Here is a 22,589-nt window from a genome sequence, read left to right on the forward strand (position 1 = left end):
AAAAGTCCTGAGAAAACTGCAACTAAACTGATTAACATTTTCTGTTCCATGGCAACTTTTATCCTCTCSTTTCTGTTCTATTTCATGTATTGAGTCAATCCCGTCAAGCAGTTAATATTGAAAAGTAGATTTTATTAACATTGATAAAATTTGTTTCACAACTACTGATTTTGGATTTCACATATGCATCACCTTTTTCAGGATAAGGCTGTAAAATGGTGCATTTGTCAGAGCAAGGGATTCTCTCCTGTTTGTGATTTGCTGCATAAAGAATAGTAGATGTCTCACCCATGTCCTTCTTTCTTAGCAATATTTTTTTTAAAAAGAATTTATTATGGAACTTGCATATAGGTGTTATGTAATAGAATTAAATAGATGCTATGACTCTGTATGGCAGAAGTTTCATTTCAATACTTCATTGTGAGTAGATTCTGCACGTTTGGAARAGGCTATTTAATGAGGTAAGGAATGTTTTCTGATTGATATCTGAAAAAAATAAAAAGTCTTTGTTTTGGTTTTGGTTTTCTGGTATTTTTGTGAGACATCTCTAGAGTCTGAAATGCATTTTGGATCTTGAGTGGTGCCTGAAATGCAATGGGTTTAAGAAGAATTACTGAGTTCTCAGCATTAGTCCTGTCTCAGGTTAGTTTATTATATTTGAAGCTTAGAATTTAGACAATATATTATCATATTTTGATGATTCCCACAGTAAAATGAAAATAAAAAGTGCTTAAAAACAAACATATACTTAAATTTTGGCAGATAAGTCCTTCTTAGTTAACACTTCACAGAAATTACTTGTATGTACTTGACAACAGCATACATTTTTCATAAATCTGATTCTTCTGTTCTCAGGGAAAATATAAGGAAAGAACAGCAAAAAGGAATATGACAAAGATGAWATCTTGGCAAACTCACAGAATTTATTATCTTCTACAGAAAAAACCTTGAATATCAACCAGGCATGTAACTTAGGGTCATTGTTCATTTTGCTCTTGATCTTTAGATTACGGCCAAATGTGACATTTCTTTCCTTTSAAACACATGAATAAGGTAGTCCCTTCTATCTTCCCACCAAGCCTGTTTTTTAGGTTCCTGTTACCTGTAATGTAAATGATGGCAGTTATCTGTCCCTGAAGTTTTTCCATTTGACAGAAATACTGGTGGTATTCCAACCTTCCTCTTCTGAATCATACTACTCTCTGCTCTTTGTTTGATGTTATTAAATTCAGGGTGTTTTGGTTCCTGTTTTTAAGACCTCGTTACTGCTTCCTCTGTGGATGGTCATTTAGATCCTTCTCTTGCAGTACAGGGTGTCTGTGTAATGAGTGCACTGAACAGAATTTTGTTTTCCTCTGATCTTATTTACAACTAAGAYATTATCAAATGGCTGTGATGGTACAATGACCTCTGGTACTGAGCTGTTGTCCACGGGACACTGCTGCTGCCATTGCATTCATCAGCAGACACTGTGTCCTCATTCTACCCAGGGGCAAAGCTGCTGCTCTGCTAAACTACAGAACTATCCCAGAATGCAGGGACTGAGAGTGAGGAACATCTTGTATTTGACTCCTGAAGGAGCCCAGTAACATGGTCAAAAGGAGAAAAGAGAGGTWTTTGAATGGGTGTGGACCTTGCCATGTTGCATCTTGTGCCAGAACACACAGAACACGGCACTGCTACGCAGGCAAATGGATCATCATTCTGCAGCCATGAGCAAGGTGTCCTTACTTTGAAAGGCTCTCTACATCTGCACCCTCCTCTTTTAATGATGTCTAGCTGTGGATTTAGGTGGCTTATTTTATAAAAGTGTTGGCATTTAACAGCTGTGGTATAAACAGCACAGTGTACCTTTTTTCAGATAGTCTGAATCTCATAATGCGTATTACACAGATAGCAAATACTGCACATAAGAAAACAATATCCATTCATCTGTTGCATTTGGGTAATATCAGTTTTTGCTGAGTTTATCCTGTCTGTGGCCTAAGTTTTTGCAGCACAAAATTTACATGTTATGTAGGCACTTCAAAACATCTCAATTTGTTTTGGTTTTGTTTTATTTAAAAGCTATTTCAGATTGCCCAGGCATATTTTTGTCCCATATCACCAGCAGGACTCTTAAGCTCAGAGTATATTATTGTTTTCTTGATGTGTTATGTGTTATCTGACATCTGCTTTCTTTGTCATGCCAAATCCTCCAAGCAATATTTTGAAAGACCTGAAAGATATTTTTRGTAAACATCTTCTGGCAATAATGCTTAATTTCATCACTACTCTTAAAAATTTTGTCTGCATGATAATTGCTTCTGAGTTTCCATACGGTCTCTCCATCGGTATTTAGGATTTTTTTCCTTTTTACTACACACCTCATGTAGCTGATGCCATAACTTTTAGAAAGATAGTTATAAAAAGGTAATAATCTCTGTGATTTCCATTCCCTTCAGGCCAACCTCCTGAACAGAAGAAAAGCTAAATTGTTGATGCATGAGAAAACAAATACAGTACTTTTATATGTACTGTAGKTTGAGTTTTTCCTCTACAGCTCTCCCTTAAAAACACTATTGCATAGTTATCCTAATTACATGGTTGCTGTCTGGCCAGCAAAAGCAGAGTTCAACAAAATAAGCTTCAGCAATTCTCTAAAGACTGCATTGGGCTTTGGTATTATTTTCTCCAGTTCTGACCTTTACCTGGGACTGAAGGTTATGTGAAAACAAAAATGGACTCAATGCTCGGTACTCTGAATTTCCTGCATTAATAAATGTTGGTATATTTGTACTAAGACTTCATTTTCCACAAAGGCAGCCTGAATTTTTGTCCAGGGTCTCAGTTTTCCCACTCATAAGCTCATTTGCTCACTGGTTTGAAATCTGTGGATGCCACGTGTGTGTAAAAGTGATCAAGCATCATTGTTCTTGTGTTTATTTCAGGATGTAAAGGGTGCCATCTTCCACCAGCCTTTGCTGGGAAGTTCTTTGCTACACAGGACTGTGGGAACTGGTGTTTGCTTCTTGGTAGCTCACTTTCTGCCTGCCCAGGGACTGTCTGGATTTGAGGCTCCCAGGGACTCCCTGCCTGCCCAGGGACTGTCTGGATTTCCTCCCATTGAGGAAGAGGATTCTCTGGTGTCCTCCTCACACCAGGGCAGAGGAATACAGACCTCTTGACTGGGGGTCCTATTTCAACCCACTGCGAGCAGTCCTGCTTCCAGATCCTGGTCTCAYACAAGAAAGAACAGCTGAGTTCAAACAAGGTGGCAACATCTGCTGATTCACTTGTTTGTCTTTCATTTCATCTTCCCAGGAAATCTTGGCTGGCATCAGATGCTGATATTTTTTTTTTTCTGTAAATGCTATCTTTTTAGCATGTCATAGACAAGAAAATAACTAAAAATGAATGTTTTGGATATAGCTATRTGATCTTTGGGGCATAAGCAAGAGACCTGACCCTGGGCTTTTGGACAACCAGGATCTTGAATATATGAAAGGTAGGGACAAGTGTGAGTCATTTCCTCTATCTCTCTGCTGGGCACACAAGGGTGAGCTCAAATGACTTCTGCTCTTAGACTGCTCAGAGTTCCAAAGACACCTCAGAGACTTGCCTTGTAGTCTGAGGGGAAGACAAAAATCTATTAATTTACATTAAACTTTCACATTTTCCCTTTAAAGCAAACAAGGATTCAAAGAACTCCAGAACCCAGACAGTTCCGTTTTCTTCCAGATTATAGTTTTTCACTTGTCTGGATTTCTATATCACTTTWTCAAGAAATAACCAGGAAGCAGGGAGAAGAGAGAAGCAAGAATTTCAGGAGAGATATACTCATGAAAATCACAGRGATATATATAAGTAAAGCTGCACTGCCTCCCTTTAAGCCAGCTTCTGAGCCAATGGACATAACAAGCCTCACTCTCTCCTCAAGGGAACTGTAGGCTGCAAAGTGAGAAGGGGCTGTGTGACTCTGAGGCAGTGAGAAAAGAGAGATGCCTTGTTTAATAAACATATGCCAGAAGTGTGAAAGCTGCAGTAATTTGGTTTCTAAGCCCTACCCACATCTCCAATTCACAAATTGTCTCTTTCATATGGATATAGGCTTGACCTTGCAGGYTTTTAGGCTTCAAGTGAACAGGGTCACTCAGGGCCCAAGCCACCGCTCAACCTCCCCCACACATACCCCAGTTATATCTTTTTACTATCTCTGCTGGACACCGCACCTTTCTGTAATTATAAATGTCTGCTTTCTGTCACTTCAAAGGTTTCCCAGCACTGGGAGTCCTTCTTCAAAGACTTTACATTGCTGAAGAACCTCTGTCATTGACAGGAGGTCCGTCTTTGAAGTTTTTCATGCCATTTATTGATTTCCCCTTTTTAGGATGTTCATATTAGAAAATATTTCACTAYGTTTGAAAACCTGTATATTTTTATGTTGTTGAGGGGTTATCTCTTTGAAGAAACAACACTGTTGCAGCAGTGCCTCCATATGAAGAAATCTGATAGTGTATCTGCTGTATGCTTTATGTCCCTTCAAGCTTTCATTTTAAGAAACTTCCTCTCTTAGTTTCTTTTCTAATTGTAGGTACTATTTTAAGTATTTGAATCAGTRGGAAATTGTATTACCTGTGTGAACAGGCCTAATCTAATGGTCCTATCCCTGTGCTTAAGACTTTTCATGTGCTTAATATCTTATTGATTTAGCCACGGAAAAAGTGAAAATACTAACTTTGGTTTTGATAAATGAAAACAATGCATATTTATTTAAGAGACATCTGTTTGAAGTGTCCCATCAGTCTGCATTTTCTTATGTATATGTAAAATTCTACAATTTAAAACAGGAGGAAGTTTTGGTTACTTTCAGGTACCATCATTAACTCTTTGCTAAATTGCTAAAAGGATTTGTGTCCACACCCGCTGTCAGCTTTGGTGTAAACTTACCCTGTCAGCATAAACTGCTTGGAGAGTGATGTGAGCAGGCTGGGYACTGGCAAGTTCATGGAAGCTTCTCTGGCAGTTCAGCTGGCAAATAATGAGCACCTGATAGGTAGAAAGATCTTCAATGCTTCAGCTGTTTCTAAAACACTCTCTGATTGTGTTGTAATGGGCAATTTTGATAGCTTACATTTTTGGATACACAAGTCGCATTAATTTTTTCAAAGTATCTGACCACTGGGGTCTGTTATTTTTTTTTGTTTGTTTTGTTTTGTTTTTTTTGTTTGTTTTTTTGGTTTTTTTTTTTGTTTTTTTTTTGGGGGGGGGTGGTTTTGGTGGAAGCAGTGGAGAGAATTTTTCTGGTTTCTTTCTTTTCCTTGGGGTTTAACTTGAATCCCTTCATTTACTTGCAGGTTCTTTTTTAAAATATATATATACACCGAGGGGACTGTTGGCATTATCTGCAAAATGTCTCAGAAAATTAAGGAAGTTTGGAAATTTCAAAGGAGAAATGCCTTAAACCAGCTGCCACGTTGCTCATTTCAACCTTTGACACTATGAAGACTTTCAAGGACTTGTCTTCTGAAAGTGTTTACCTTGTGAGGTGGCTTCCTGGGTACGGTAAGTTCACATTGCTCATATATTCTTAAGGGGAAACTTTTGACCTTGGATTACTTCAAAGATCTGCCAGATTCTCTCTGTCTCCCCCATTCCCGCCCCCCCATTTTGTCAGCTCTCCTGTCTTTGCACATAGGTTAATGCTGGCCTTTTGTTCTTCAGSATCAAAAGCGAGTATTGCCTTATTCCTTGTGTGCCCTAAAATACCCTCGTCTGTTCTGATCCCTGGGAAAACAAAGGAAATAAATGCCTGGGGTATATACCCGACTGAATATAGAGCATTCTTGAAGAGCCACAGTGTGTTTTAGAACAGAAAATTGCTTTCCCCTAGTGATAAAGTTGGCTCTAAGTGTGTTTAAAGGCCATCTTCCACTGTGTCGCTGGGCAAGATTGCAATGGTTCATTTTGTCTCAGAGGTGTGCTGTTCACACTGAGCTGATTTCTGTGTGCACGAGAGATCTGACACTTCTGTACTCACCACACACTCTGGACTGGCCCTGCATCACACACACTTTTGTGATGAGGGAGCATCAGCTCTGTCATGCCTGTGCAGAGAACACACTGGCAGTGCCATTGATGCCCAGGTTRCACACATGATTAATGTTTAACATCCTGCCCACCCTGTGTTCTGTATTCCTGTGCTGTAGAGGCAAGCACTGCARAGCAGGCATTGTCCTTGCCCACAGATTTTATCCATGTCTCCAGAAAACTGCAGGCTTAGCTAGGCTGTGCTTAGCTGGGACACAGAAACTGGTGAGTGAATAACTGAAGTTGTAAATTTACCCAAAACTCATTGCAAATTGTATGTGTTGTCAAAAGACTTAGAGCTGTCAGGTATATTTAAAAGAATACACTGGTTTCAAAATGCACAAAGATATGTTTTATGATATGTGCAATACCTGGGCAAAGAGCCAAATATTTCTGGGTTGTTTTTTTTTTTTTCCCCACAATTTTAAAAGATCCATTTAAAGCTTGAATATGGAAAAACCTCAGAGAAACTGACTGATGTGACAAGTGGCACAGAGTACTCACATACAGGCATGTCATAAGTGTGGCAAAAACAAATTTCAGTCAGAAACCCTGAAGTTAATGTCCTTATTCTGCAGCAAATATGGTCCAAATCGGTATTCCATGGCTCAGCACACCTATTTGGAGCCATGATACCATGGTCTCCCATTCTTTTTGTGACATGAAAAAATTATAAAGTTAGCAATGGATTTTCAGTTATGTGCAAACCACATTCCTTTACAATGATTGAAGAAAGAAATTCTAAAGTTATTTTAGTTGGTAAAATAAAAATCCAGCTTCTCTCCTGGAGAAAGGAAATCTACAACAGCAACCATGTATCATCAAGTTATTAGGATAAATTAATTCAGACTAAGAACCTGATGTTCCCCAGACAAAATAAATTTTAATTTTTATTTGGGTTGCACCAAGAAAATATCCCRACTTCATGCTCAGAGACAGGAGTTTACTGTTCATCACAGCTGCTTTGAGTGCTCCACATCTCCACAGGATTGATTCAGTAGTCTCTGCTGAAACTACCTGCAAAGTTGCTGTTCATGAAGTTATCCTGATTTCCAGCTCTGCCTTACCAAGATAACAGACTGACTTCTTTTGTAGCCATCTGGAGCTCACTTCTGTTGTTCATATACCAAGTAGAGCTGAGGCTGTGGCAGACAGGGAAACAGTAACTCCTCATTTCCTTGTACCTTTGTCATGTTCCAGCTGCAACTTTCCTAACTACACTTTCTGAATATTATCCAAACGAGTTTGCCAGTTTATGGAATTGATACTGCTTTGCTTCTACTCTTTCTAATTAAAGTTATCCATAATACTTGATAAGACCTCTCCTCCTTTAGTGTCTCCATCTGGATCCAAAAGGAGTCTTCCCCTTTCAATTMATTTTCTGGGCTTCTGTAGTGCACAAGTACTTGGTACTACTGTACAAAAGAAATGACCAACCTTTCTGTGTCATCAGTGTTTTTATAGGCTTTGATTATGCTAACTTTTAAAACTGAAGGAAATTTATGTAAATGAGATTAATATATTTTTTCTTCTAATGAACTGCCACTGATATTTCTTGAACATAAAGGAAAGAGGAAGAAAAAAATTTAGGATGTATTATTTATCCCATACGTTTACAGTTTTGATAGAATAATTATATAAAGGATGGCTGCTTGTAGTGCTTTTCTCTGTGCATCATTAATGTGATATTCCTTGTCACTAGATTTAAACTGTAGCATTGTACGACAAACATGCCCCTTCAGCTGCTTCCATTACACTGCATGCTTTTATAAAATGAATGGGGGACGCTGTACTTTATCTCTTTATATATTATAAAAATAATGAAGAGGATAATTATCAAGACTGTAGTGAAATTTCATGGCATTGCTGTCAGTTACAAACTGCTTGAGCTGCATTCCTTTGGTATAAAATGTCAAGAAAACCCCATGATTGAAATATAGTCATCTAATTAATTTCCCTCTATTATTACTTTCATGGGCTGTGTCTGTGCAGAACACTCGCTGATGGTTAATAAAAAGAGAATGAAATGTAGACAGTCCAGTTTTAGCTTTTAAGTTCTGAGTATCTTTCTATGCCCAACCTTTCATTGTGCTGATAAATACAAATTAGCAGACTTAAAAAAGAAAAAAAATCTGAAACTTTGTCTGGTGTTCTGTGAAGAGCCTTTGCTGAGTGTCTGTTTTATCATCTCTTTCTTCACTGGTTCAGTTCAAAGCTGAGTGTTTGTATTTGAAACCTTACCAGTCTTGCCAGTTTCTTGATTTGAACAGTTTTTGCCATAGCCATAGGGTATCATGTAGTCTGAAGCCCTCTTCCTTCTTTACACTGCTGACCTTAACATTTTTTAGCTTTTTATAATCCTAGAGATATCACTGAGCCTCTATACACCAGTAGGAACAGTACTGTTTGTATGAATGACAGCCACTTTCTTGATTTTTACTCACTGAAACTGTATTAGGAAAAATACAAAGAGATATCTACATCTGGATTTATCACCTTATTTTGTTTTTAACATTCAAAAGCAGGCAGATTAGATGCTGTCAGTGAATAGTAGTTAGCTCCAGTCTGAAGGTGAGCACTGACTTCTATTTAAATAGCTTGCTATTCAGAAACTCCAGTGCAGTTTGTGCAAATTTATGCAAAGACCTGAGAATATGGACACCGTAAAAGTAGAAACTAAAAGGTGGGTTGTAGTTTTTATTTGGAGGGGAARAAATTTGTGGATAAACCCTCATATGTCTCAAACTGAGGGTACCCTTCCCAGCTTTGCCCTAGACTAGATACCAGATGTTACTAAACTTCTTGCCATTTTGCATTTTTTGGTTTTAAGAGAAGTTACAGTTTTTCAAAACCCCTGAAAAAGTTCATTAGCATTGATAAGTTCTGCTTTGCACACATGACACTGCCTCCTGCAGGCTAAGCAAGAAGTACCAAATATAATTATGGCAGACCATAAATAATGAATATACCTATCAAGGCTTTGCAGGATTTCTTGTGATGTGAACATAAAACATTCTGAGAATGGGAGAGGCAATTGCTYGGTATTGGCTGTTTAATTATCTGATTTATAGAGAGGGAGTTGAACCTGGGCTTGGGCCATGCAGGATGTCAGTTAATTCTGGAGGTTTGTGCCTGGGTGAGTTTGAGTTTTCTGGGATAGACCTTTGTGCAACGAAATCAAATGCTGGTTTTGTTTCTCCACTGCTGTTGCTGCTGTGCTGTAAATCCTCTGAGTTCTTCTGAAATCCCTGAAAGAGCCAGCTGTGTACCTAGAATGGTTGGCAGCGTGGCAGGGAGCTGCTGCCAGGTATTCCTGGTACGTTTGGCAGCTCAAATGAGGAATGAGTTAATATCTTTTTCCAGGGCTCAGTGTTGTATTTAAGCAGAACCCCGCACTGGAGGGAGCCRCATCCCCTCAGTCATATTGCCTCAAGGACTCATGTCTCAAAATGCAAAAGCCCTGCTAGGTGTCCTGGCAGCCCAAAGTCATTGTTGCTTTGCTGCTCCACTTCAGAGGATGAAAAATCTTTCTGTTAGTATTGTCAGCCAGTTCTGGTAGCCAAAACATTGGGTGAATTTTAGCCATAGTCATGTTTTTCCACCCTTCTTCTGTCCTGCATTTATGTACCCTAGTAGAAGGACATAACTATAGATCCTGTTTCCTTCCTATTTTTGATGGTATGTGTATAAATCTCTGGGACATCTGGATGTCAGCTGGTTTTCAAATTGGACTGTGAAAAGTATAGTGAAAAGTATTAAATATCAGTTGGAAGAACATTATTTTACAAGGTCACTTTCTTGCTAGGTGTGTAAATGAAAATGGAAGTGTGTAAATATCTGTRTTATTCCCTTTTTATTTCACATGTTGTCCATTRGTCCAATGACTGGGTGTATCCAGAGTATGTGTTTCAGAGGAAAGTAAAATTGTACTATCAGCAATARTTAGAGAATAAACTGACCAGAGATTTTTTTTCTCTGACATTCAGKAGACAGAACTGAGATTCTTGCAAGAAGCTGGTGTCTCTCAAATTTCTTATAGTCACAGTCTAGAGGTATCTTCTGTTGTTTCATCTGTTGTGTTCAACAAACATTAAGAAATAGATTGTGAGAGGGTTGCTAATTCTCTAAAGGCCAAATGTTTGTCTTGGTTAAACTTGTGGATATCTAGAGTCACCCTATTGTAGTTGCTTGAGTTACTATATTTGAAGACACTGCTTACACTTGAGTGGCAGAAAAAAAATTTAAAACTCCTAATTGCAACAGGGAAATCTAAAGCCCTTTTAAATCTCAGGCAGGGAGCTGGGATTTGGTAAGAAACTCAGAAAGGAAAGAAGCTTGTAAATAGAGAAGAGATTAGGGTTTGATTTGACAGTGCATTTGGAAATTCTCTGTATAGCCCATGATAAACAAATCCCCAAATCAGTGAGGTTATATGGAATGATTCCCTGATCTGAGCATAGTATGGTGTTTGCAAATGACTGTTGTGTGTATTGTGCTCTGCCAAGCTMATTTTGTATGATCTTCAGTGTGTTAAAGGCTTAAAGTGCTTGGTCATTATTTTTATCTCAGGGAGTCTGTGGATTTTATGATCTGCATTCCCCTGACGAACTCTCCAAGTCTAATTTCTTTGCTTACCTTCAACAGAGGCATTTCATAGTTATACAAATATGTGTTTCTCTCTTTCTCTGCTTGAGGCTGTTCTAAACTGCCAGGATCTCGTGGAGGGCTAGTTTCAGTAATGTGAATGCATCTGCAAAGGTAGCAAGGGGTAGAACAGAGGAAGCATTCTGTAATGCTTTTGGGAGTGAAGGGAATACCAGTKAAAAACAGGGACTGGAATGTCACAAAAGCCAAAGATGTCATGTACTTCTGACAAATCCAGCATAAATTTCTATACAGACTCCCTGTTGTCCTGGCATGGAAAGCTGGTTATTTGCAGGACTTGCTCTGTGTACGTAATTTGTAACAAAAGTCACTGTCTAACCAGCTCTCCTGAATCTATTTCAGTTTCTTCTGATCTCRGCTTACACAGTGATTCTCTTTGTGGATGTGCTTTGCAGTTGTCTATTTCATTGATTCTATTTTCCTTTTTTTCCCCTGAAATTGGGTGCTTTTTCTTTCAGATACCATTAAATGTCTTTCCTTGAGAATGTTGGCTGCTTTCAATGTGTTGTTGGATCCAATAGCTGATACCCTAGCTCACCATCTGGCACTTGATTTTTTCCTGCCCTTGTGTTCATGAAAGAATAGTTTGTCAAAAATGAAAATAAAAAGAAAGTATTTGATGTGTTATGGATAGATTTTCTGGAATGTGAGCAACTGGCGAGACAGCTGATCTGGTTTTGTTTATATTGTTTTGGAACAATCTCTAAGTATCATTTATTTCTCTTACTTTAAATCAGTTTAGACAAGTAAATAATCCCTTTGACCTCAGTGATACAATTAAAATAGATTAATAATATTTGGTTTTAGATTACTAGGTGCTCAGATGAGTAAAAACTATGGAGTAGCAGGYAGGAGCAGGTTTTCCTTCTCTTCCATGCATACATACAACAATGACTACAAAGATTAAATAGGAAAAGAAAATATTTCCACTTAGTGCACCAGAAGCATCCAATGGAATTATTTATTGTGTAAAACCAAGTCAATGCTTCTGCACTCTGAAACCTTTGCTTCTTTGGAGTTTGCCTTTGCTGTTTGGGRTGCAACAGTCAATAAACTAGCTAAAACTTGCAGTTTCCATGAACTAAATTAAAGAAACAATTTAATAGACTGAGGCAAATATTGAATGTAAAAGTCAGTATAGATATAAGGAAGAAATAAAATCATCACACAGCTTTTATTTGGAAATTATTTTTGTGTTGGAAGAGAACGACCCAGTGCTAAAGCAACAGGATGGTGRAATTGTCCAAACATTTGAATTTTGCCATGTCTTCACACAGCGATAGGGCTCATATCCAGGGCCTGCATTAATGCTTTATTCTTTATGACAATCWGACCAAGAAACTTGATATGAAACTCCCTCACCAGAATGGCTTTAAGAGCACAGCACTAGCTGTAGGAYGGCTGCAGATGGGGAAGGATGTCTCGCCAAGTTCAGCATCATTTTAATGCTAAACATGTTGCTTTTCTCATTGACCTCACTCAGCTGTATTGTGCATTGTTATGCTAGAATTGGCCTTAGTAAATACAAATGAAATTAGAAGCTTGCCTGTAAAATCTGAGATAACTGTAAAACTGCATGGCTCTTATCCAACCTACTGGAAATAAGAAAGGGATATTTTAAAATTTCTTCATAGCAATTCCATTCTGATTATAATAAAAAACTTGAAGATAGAAGAATGTTGAGGGTGATTTTTTAGTCCCAGATGGTTTGAAACATTACAAAATACAAGGCTGGAGTCTGGCATTGCTGCAGTCCAGGTGAAACAGCAGGAGCTATTGTAATACAGTGAGAAGGATTCAATAAATCTGAAATTGTTACAGCAGCAGTGGGGTACTTTCAACATAATTCCTATTTCTTTGAGAACAATTTTGTAATTGAGAGTATTTATTTACAAAGTAACAGAGAGAAGTAAAGTGGTAGTGTTTTCAGTTCTTAACTAGTAATCATAATCTAGTTCAATTCAGGGTACAACAACTACAGCAGCACATGAGAAACACAAGATAATAAAAGTTTGAGCTGAGAATACTGAACATCTTGTATTTCTAATTGCTAACGTCTCATAAATGAACAAAAACTTTAATTGAGGAAAAACTTATTGCAACAATCACAAAGAGCTGTCTTCTGAGCCTTAAATAGACATATGTTATTTGTAATAAATCAGATTCATTCTATTAGGTAAAGTGAAAATAAATCCATCAACAGAGCTTTTTGTAGCTACAGATGTGTCAAACATTTCACTATTTTCCTTTGTTAAGGGAGCCTTTTAATGACAATTTTTCTATGCAGAATTCTGTTTATGATAGAAATCAGTGTACATCAGTCTATTCTTAGAATACTACAGAAAAAAAATTTGGTAGCAAATTTGGAGSAATTATTGATTAACCATATGTCTTGGATTAAATAAACTTCAGGATCAAAGGCTGAGGGTTTGATAGCAAAAGAATAGTGTGAGCAGGGACTGTAGGCCTCAAGAGAATGAATTTTTTTTGAGAAACCTTGGACAATGTCCTAGACCCCAGCCAGACAAAGAGAGATTGGTAAATACTTGGCAAATCACATCCCACAACCATTGCAAATGTCATTGAAAATACATGTTAAGCAATGATGCCACTTATTTTGAAACATACCTCAAATTGATTTGGATTTCTCTCATAGAAACAAAGGCAGAGGTTGAATCATGAGAATGCCACCCATATGAAATATGGAAGTGGGGAAGAGTATTATTTATTGCATATAAATATCTTGTATCCAATTTCACAAAAATTAAGGTATTAAACAGTCTTGCTATCTGAGCATTACAGTTATCAAATATTGRGCCAAATCACTTGTGGGGTAAGAGGAAAACACTTATTTCACTGTTTTGTTCTGCCATTTCCTGAGCAAAAAGGAGGTGACAGGTTTTTCAGATGTGGTGATACATCCCTTGATAAAATGGATTTTTTTTTTTAAAAAAAAAAAAGACAAACAAAAAAAAAACCCCAAAATTCTCAGAAAGAGACAGAAATAGAGGTTTGAGTCTACCTGCAAGGAGGGCAGTTGGTAGACTAGAGAAATGGGAGTCTCCTTCCAGTTCAGGAAGATCCGACACCACCATTTCCATCCTTCATTTTAAAAGCTTCTGCATAGGATTGTGGAGTCACTGTCTAGGYATATGAGTTTTTAGTTTAACTGCATTTCATCACAATAACCTGTGAGATCAGTGGTGTTTCTAAACACACAGACTGGATAAAGCTACCCCATCAAATTAGCTAATTACACTGTGTGCTTATCCAATTTCAGCRTTTCACATTTTGCAAAAGAGTGGGCGAAGTCTCATCTGCCATGTCAGCCTCTACACACAACAATCCTTAAATCCAATCCAATAAGCTGGATGCAAATGTGACTAAAATAATTTTATAACGAAAAAGCTCTTTAAAAAGGGCTTACCCATTGCCATACAACAAAATCCTGTTTACACAGCAACTCTGTGTGTTCAATTACTTTAAGAAAACCATCCTGAGCAATGTGAGAATTGGAACTCGTCTATAGTTTGATTTGCTCTTGGAGCATGGGGTTCAGCTATTCCAACTGCATGGATTACGTCCTTTTTAGACATGGAAATTGAGCAGAGGAGCACAAGCTACTTCACAATAGCTCCCCTTGTGGACAAATTGTTTTGGAATAAAAGATACTTTAGTCTGGAATAATTAGTGCARCGATTATTCTAGAACAGGATAAGTGCACTAATTATTCCTACAGTGTCTACACAGGGAAAAACAGAAAGCTATTGAAGAATGGCTCATTCTGCAATAGCTATTTTGGCCCATTTCCTCATACAGGCAAATCCTATTGGTGTTGTCAGCAGGTAATGAGCGTATAGATGGAGAATGTGGATGGATTGCTTTAATGATCTCTTCCCATTAGTGTTTCTTTGTGCTTCACTTTTGTGTGTTTGCAGAGTTAATTGCTTAAAACTCCCTCTTAAGTCAGACACATTTCAAATCTAACTTCCCAGTTCTTATACAGAGATCCTTCAAACACTTTTGTGGGTGATCCACCGCCAGCAGCCAGCTGAGTGAATCCATGCTCTTACCTGATTGTAAAATTGTTGGTTTTCACTGGAATATATTTGTTTTTCTGGTAGGTGTTAAAGGTTGTGCGTTGTGCTGCATTAAAGACCATTTATGCATTTTCCCCCAGGATTGCTTTGCAAGATAGTTTTGCAATCATTTGAAAAGCTGCTGGAAAAATTTACCCTTATGATTACTGTTTCAAGACAGAAGATCCACCTGTGTGGAGAGCTGAGGGAGTTACCGGTGGAAGGGTAAGAGAAATGTCCTTTAAATCCCAAACTGTATTTTTCTTTTATWTTAAAATAACGCTTAACATTCAGCATTTTATATCTTGATTTCTGAACTAAGCGTGTGTTCACCCAGGTCCCATAAYCATGAATATTAGTGTCTTGGGCTTACTTTGCATGAACCCTATTACGTTTGGAAGTGCACATTTTCTGGCATGAAAGTGTTGTTCCTCCTTTGTCATGTGATGTTCAGAGCACAGCTCTCACTGGTTCTTTTGCCAAAGGGTAGAGAAATGCCTTGGTGGGACAGGGAGGAGAGGGGACTCACCTCCTGAGAKCAGGAAGTCACCAAGCACACAGAGAAGCCAGCATTTACTTTCAAACTGAAAATGAAAATAGTTTTATGGAAAGTTTTCTAAAATTTCACCTGTTTAAGCACCTAGTTTGAGCCTGTTTATGATGATCTCAAATTGTAGCTGTAGTAAAGGAGGGAGAAATAATCTCTGTCCATTCAAAAAGGAATTGCCAGGCAAATGCAGCAGACTTTGTCTAAGCTCTACCTAGGTTCTGTTTATGTGATTGTAGAAACTGTAACCGAAGTCTAGAACTGGAAGGAAAAAAACCCCATTTTTCCATTCTCACAATGACTTGCTGTCTAAACTTAGGCAGCTCACTCAACTGGGGCCTCAGTCCTGTATATGTRCAGTGGGCTGAAGATACAATCCGTAGTTGAACCATTGCATTATAAAGGGTTTAATAGATTTACAGTCAAATCTGTTATGGGGAAACTTAGCCCTTTAAAAGTAGGAAAGTCACAACATGAGTGAGAAGCGTGGTGAGATTGTGCTATAACAGCTGAGACCTGTGTGCAACCTATGCATGTGGGTTAATGCTTATTTCATTACAAAAAGCTGTTTGAAAAGTACCATTATTAAGACCCATGAGAAGATAGTTTGAAAGATAGGGATGTATCTGCTCCTCTAGAGAATATGGCTTTTAAAAACATTTCCCTCAATGACTAAATTTCCCTACTAAATTGAATACTACATTCACAGTTAAAATCAGGTTCACTGTTCATAACCTCCTTTTTCCAATACTGTGTCATAAAACTGTAATTTAGGTGATACTAGCTTGTAAACATGAGTTTTGCAATACACTGATTTCAATAGAGCAAATTCATCACTGGTGAAGTGCAGCCTCTCAAATGAGATGGTGGGTGATAATATTTAGAAATCTGTTTTCATGTTAAGAGAGGGGAGCATGCTAAGAGTAATTTCTTTGTCCCTCCTATTGTGCAGTTCTGCCTCTCTTTCCTTTGTGCAGTAATGGTGGAATAGGATGCAGATGGGTCCATAACAGGAAACATTCTTAAAACACCCTAAAATTCCAGTGCCAAGCACAGGAAAAGATACCTATTTCTCTTCATTGAGAAGCAGAGAAATGAGCTGCTCAGTTCAACAGCATTTTGGGCAAGAGAAAACTATTCCTTTATTACTCTGATGATCTGAATAAAACACTGTACTATAGTAATATAGTCTCTTAAAGGTACCATGTCACTTTGTCACTAAAACCTTGACTCTCTGTATGTTTACAGCTGCAAAAGTGCTCATAGTCTGTCCAGCTGAAGTAACATTCTAAAATACAGCAAACCAACAGATTCTCTGGTGAAATGCCTCCTCTGAATTGCAGCGGTAAACAATAATCCAACGAACTGAAAATTGGTTTGTTTTGCGTCCAAAATTTAAGGTCTAGGCCTATTGTTTGTATTCTCTTTCCCTCCAATCTCTTTCTGTATTTTTGTCATTACATGCACCCAAGCCCAATTAGGTAAGTATGTAGCTTTAGACTTTCTCTGTAGAACCTAACTGAGTGAGATGAAAGCATTTTGCATTTCCCTGTACAGAGTCAGACATATCAGAATTTTCAAGATTGGGATCCTCTCTGTGTCCGGGACAGCTCTGACAGAAAAGGGACCTGATTTTATGCTTCTCCTGTGGCAGTCTGCCATATGAAATTTTATGTCCCAAAGTATTCTGGATGCTGTAAATTTATCCAGGTACTTAAAAGATTAAAGATAGGAGTGTTTAGATGGCAGTACAGCAGGAACAAGGAAACAGAAGGTGGCTGACAGGAGGAGGAAGGAAAAGATGCATCCTTATTATTTACAATGTAGAGAAAAGCTGCAAATTTAACCAAGTGTTTCCCATCCCATGTGTTCTCTTTTTATTGCTCTCTAAGTGCAAAAATGTTTATAGTTGGGTCCCCAGCTGGAACATTATTTAAGATCTCAGAGAAGAGATGAGGGTTGGAGACTCCACGATATTCATAGGTGTGAAGCTCTCTTCACACATGCCTCATAGGCGTGAAGCCCTACCAAGCAGTCATGGGAATGTTTTCCCATCCCCTTTCTGGTAACATTGCACATTTTTATGCAATCAGGCCTTAGGGTGCCACAGATTCCTCCTTCATGATGTGGCTGAGCTCAGCGGTGCTGTTTTGTTCTGCATGAGTTTTAACTTGGAGAGAGGGAGGCTGCAGAACAGAAAAAAAAGGTGACTTAGAGCATCATGAGCCTTGTGGGAAACTTCTTTCCAAAGAGTTGTGAATGATCAAAAGATCAGAAGTTTGCTTTACCTACCTAATGATCTGTAGAGTCTGGAACTACAGAAGAGAGGGGATTTTCTCCTTGCAGAAAAGAAATTTTTATTTGAAGTGATAAAAACTCTGGATGTGTTTGCTTTACTGTGGGCAGTGCTGGTGGGCATTCCACTGTTGCCTTTCTTTGAACTTATAAGGTTTGTAATACCTTTTAAAATAACTACTCTATCAGTTATGGAAAAAAAAGTGATGGGGGAGCTGTTTATTTGTTTGATTTTTTGTTTGTTTGGGGATGGCGTGTGTGTGTATTTAGTAAGAAAAAAAGGGAAAATGAAAAATCTATTCTGGAATGAGCAGTGACAAGTGACATTGTGCAGTTCAGGGATTGTGGTCCTCATCCAACTTATGTAAATGAGCTAAAAATTTGCTTTCGTATTGACAGACTCACAAATTTAAAGTAAAGTAGGGTCAGACTTYCATAAATTATTTTATTTTCACGGAGTCTTAAGATCTTTGTGAAAAACTTATCCCATTCACCAGACACATCATTCTGGCTGAAATCTTGTTACAGAGCTAGTTTTAATATGGTTTCAATAGAGGTCCCATTACCTGAACCTGGTATTAAAATGAGAGAGAGAGAAAATTATTGAACTTATTTTATGTGAGCTGGTGAGTATAATTTGGATCCTCCCTGCTTTTGAACTCTGTTGGCTGCTGTGCCACTGTAGTTCCATCTTTGGTGCAATGAAAGTGCCCTGTAGAGTTCCCATGTACTGGACAAGGAGCCAGTGTCCTGTGCCACCATGCCCCGAGTGCAAACAGTGCCCAGGCAGGAGGAAGGACTGCAGACCTGGAGGCCATGGACTCTGCTCCTGTGAGGGCCACTGGCACAAAATTCTGTGGTCACAAGTGCAGGATTTCTCTGTCGTGAAGACTCATTTTCCCAGTCTATACAATAAGAACCAAACCCAGAGCATATTCTGAACAGCTGCAGCAGTTCCTTCCTCTCAGCTATTCCTTTACCTCAGCTAAAACCTGACTTAGGAACAGCCCCAGCGCAGTGCAGGGCAGAGGCAAGCAGAGAGCCTTAAACCATCTCCAGCACTGTTCACTGATTGGCAGCAGTCCTGCAAGTTAATCCCTCTGACTCTGCCCTGCTATGGGCTGGGCAGTACCACAGCTCAGATGACAAACTGATAGGGGATMTTTTTTCCCACAGCTATTTGTGCTGCATGGGAATATACTCTGGGAGTATTTATATACATGTGACTGGAACCTGTCATAAAACAAAGTGAGGCAATATCAGGAAGGATAAGAAAACCTCATGTAAAACAAACTGGTGGTGAATGGTACTAAATGCATCCCAGTGCTTTACTAAATTTTTCTTAATACAAAGATCAGGGTTTCTTTGAGTTACATTTGCATCATTTAGATTCATAGCTTTGGGTCAGGCCTATGAACAGTTCTCTTTGTATTCAGGCAAAATTCTCTGTACCTGTATCTTTAGGGCAGCATTTCTTGATTATTGTCCAAACTAAAGGGACTGATTCTGCTTTAAATTGTATTGTCTTAGACTCTGCCAAAGGTAATGCAGTTGCTCCAATTTTACACTGGTGCAAACATGAGCTGAAGTCAGCTTGTAAATAACTTATATTTGCATGATATTCTCTGAAGAATTTGTTGGCATAATAGTCTACATCTACACTAGGAACCTGGAGCCTGTCCTTGGCCACGTCCCAGCTCCTCACTCGAGCAAGACCTCAGTACTTGCTGTCCTTTGTCCCCTCTTTTTCCTTGGACAGGAAAGCTGGGGAATGTGTGCTGGATGGAGCTGAGGCACATTTTGACAGCTGCTTGGTTTGATGAAGAAACACTGAAGACCTCAGGGCACAGGATGGCACACAGTGGCACACACTCAGAAATGCAGTCATACAATGACAGCTTGTGGTTAAACTTTGTGTGAAGTGTATGGTCTACAAAGTGCAGACAGCTTGGCCATTGTGTCTCCTTCAAAGCCTCTGTAGTACGTGCAGCAACTGGAAAGCATCAGCTCTGGGAAAGAGTGAAGGTGGGAGAGGGGATTGGCCCACCCAGGCTCTGACCTTCCTTTCTGAGATTTGCAGGTGGCAATTATTCCTTGGTGACTGGCAATTTCCTACAGAAGATTCCTCGCCTGCTGTCAGCCTAGCCAGGGAACAAGTAGTGCCTTTAGGTATAACTGACTATGCCAAGCAGTGCAGGCTCAGTGCAATTACAGAGAAAACTCACAAGTAGACATTTAGAAAGTTACTTAATTAAATGCATAACCTCATGTAGAGTGACATAATGACATAACCTCAATGTGTGCATAACAATGTATTTTAGGTTACCTGAATTGTTCAGAAGTGAAATGACCAGTTGAATACAGACCATGCAGAAGGAGGGTTGTGCAGCTGGCAGGAGCAAGAGTACCTTGGCAAGTTATGGGGAAGAAAAATGAGCACATAATGGTGAAAAGCTAGCAAAGAGTTTGGCTGTGATACAGCAGGAGGATATTCATCCTCACCTGGAAAACAAAGGTGAGGCTTACTTTACTTCTGCAGTCCCAAGGTTGGAAAATGGATGAGTCTGTACTTCAAATTATCTTCCCTATGATGTCATGTCTTGATTTTTCTCCTCACCACTTAAATATAGTTTAGGAAGAATATAACTGCTCTAATGTGTTTCATTTGCCCAGTATTGAATAATCTTCCAAAGGCTTTCAACTTTGTTAATGTTTGCTCAAAGCATCTCCTGATTTTGAAGGCCCACTAACTCCGGACCAATGCAGGATTAGCTGAGATAGGAATGGGTTTCACACTAAGTGCAAATGTTTGTCCTAAATGCAAACCGTTCCTGTTAATTGTCATAAAAACCTTGAGTAAATCATATTTGATTCTGCAGACATGAACAAAAGATCACTGAAGCTTCATCTGTGGCAGGCCATTTGTTTATTAAAATGGAGATATTCTGTTGGTTTTGAAAGAGAGTGCAATGCTGCACCACCTTGGGACAGTGGCTTGCTCTCTCACTTTCATGCTCTTTAGAGAAGTGGGATGTTCCTTGTGTGAGTGTAATAACCTGACTGGAGAAAACAGATTCTCATTCTTCTGATGTTCACATTCTCCTGTCTCTGAGGAGTGAAGCACTTTGGAAATATGATTGCTTCAGTCCAGAGGGAGATTTCCATAAATGTGAGGAAAGAGAAGTCATTTATTGTACTTACCTAATAAATAGCTCTCTGTTGTGCGTAAGACAAAGCTTTGTAAATGTAGAGAACGCATAACTTCAATACCAAAATGTCCTAATTATTTTTGCATCCTCAAGGTGTGTTTTATGGAGGTGGATATTGTTCCAGGTCTTAACTGTCTTTGGTTTAATTCCAGGAGACACAGCCTGTGTCTTTTTGAATTTCAGTGTTACTCTTTCCTTTTCATACCCAACTTTTTTTCTCTTTCTGAAATGTGTAGCTTGGAAACGAGGTCCTTTTAATGAAGCTTTTGAGTCTCACAAAATATGATTAATCTGATTAGTGGTTCAGACTCTTTTTATGCTTACATTAACTAACACAAAGAGCCCCCCTACAGGTTAAAGTTTAAATGTGGATTACCAGATAAAGCTAGTCCTGACGAGGTTTCTATGGTGCAAGGAAAAATTGAATTTGCCTTTCACCTCATTTCAGCCTTTGTCATCCTGGTTTTTGCCCTTCTCCCTCATTCACAGTGAGGATATTAATTTTGCAGTAAAATCTTTAAGCAATTATGCAGATAGCTTGGAAAAAGCAACATACAAACACAATATGAAAAGCTTAACTGAAAAAATGGACCCCAGATATTCATTAAAAGCAGATGGTAACATTCCTAGTAGCATAACTTTGGATGTTTGGACTAAATTTGTATTAATATGTTACAACCCGATGACAAAAATGAACCAGTGTCATAGGACTGTTTGTATGTTTGTCTTGTACTGCGTATTTACAAAGCAGTGAGGTATAGTACCTACTCCATGAATGTCCTTTTTGATAAACAGCTAAAAAAGGCTATCCTTTCACACACAAACACATCCATCTTTAGATAGCATTCCTCTGTGGGAGGCTTGCCTTCAATTTAACAGATAATGAACTTCTTCAGCTGAATCAGAAAATTGATAGTGAAATGAAGTTTAGTATTTTGCAATGCAGCATCTACCAATACGAGGATGTTTATAGTTTCAAAATGTGGTTTATTAAAAAGGCTCATTTTTAGAAAAATTTCTCATCAGTCTAGTAACCCTAGCTAATTTTTATCTCCTAATCACTTTATTTTGCAGATTATTTGTGTTATTGCTCTTTTAGAAATGGCTGTAAGAAATTGGAGAGAAACAGCACCTCCAAATACCACTTAATTAAAAGCATGATTGTGTACAGGGCCTTCCTATGTATTTTTCTCTAACAATGAAGATGGAAAGGTGTTTTTTCTTTTCTTATATGGCATGCTCCATATGATCCAATAAAGCACAACTAGGATAGCACACCAGCCAGGGTAGACCACAGTTTCCCCTCAGTGCACACACATAATTCCCATTACTGCTAATGGGAGATGCATGTCCCTACACAGAGGCAAGAGGGATCTTATATGTACATGTCATACATATGAAAATATCTGGTATGAAAAGAGGTGTCTAGTCCTGACAAATTGCCAGGAGGCATTTTTTTYCCCTGTTAATTATAGTAATTATTTATCATGCATTAAAATAGTGCCCTAAATTTGCATGGCACTATGTGCAACACAAATAAGCTGCATTCATTGCTGAAAGGAACATACAATGAAAAGCTGACAAAAGTGCACAATRTGAGGCACCGGCGCATCATCTGGAGTTACAGGAGGTAGCAATCCCCTTCCCGGAGATCGGGATTTTAGAGGCTGGAAGGGCCGCAGCCCTTTCTTGGGACAGGGGGCAGTGTGAGCCCGGCTGAAGAGC

Source organism: Malurus melanocephalus, unplaced genomic scaffold (genome assembly GCF_030028575.1).
Source record: "Malurus melanocephalus ecotype Western Australia unplaced genomic scaffold, MMel_1.1 scaffold_328, whole genome shotgun sequence".
In the NCBI taxonomy this organism is placed as follows: Eukaryota; Metazoa; Chordata; class Aves; order Passeriformes; family Maluridae; genus Malurus; species Malurus melanocephalus.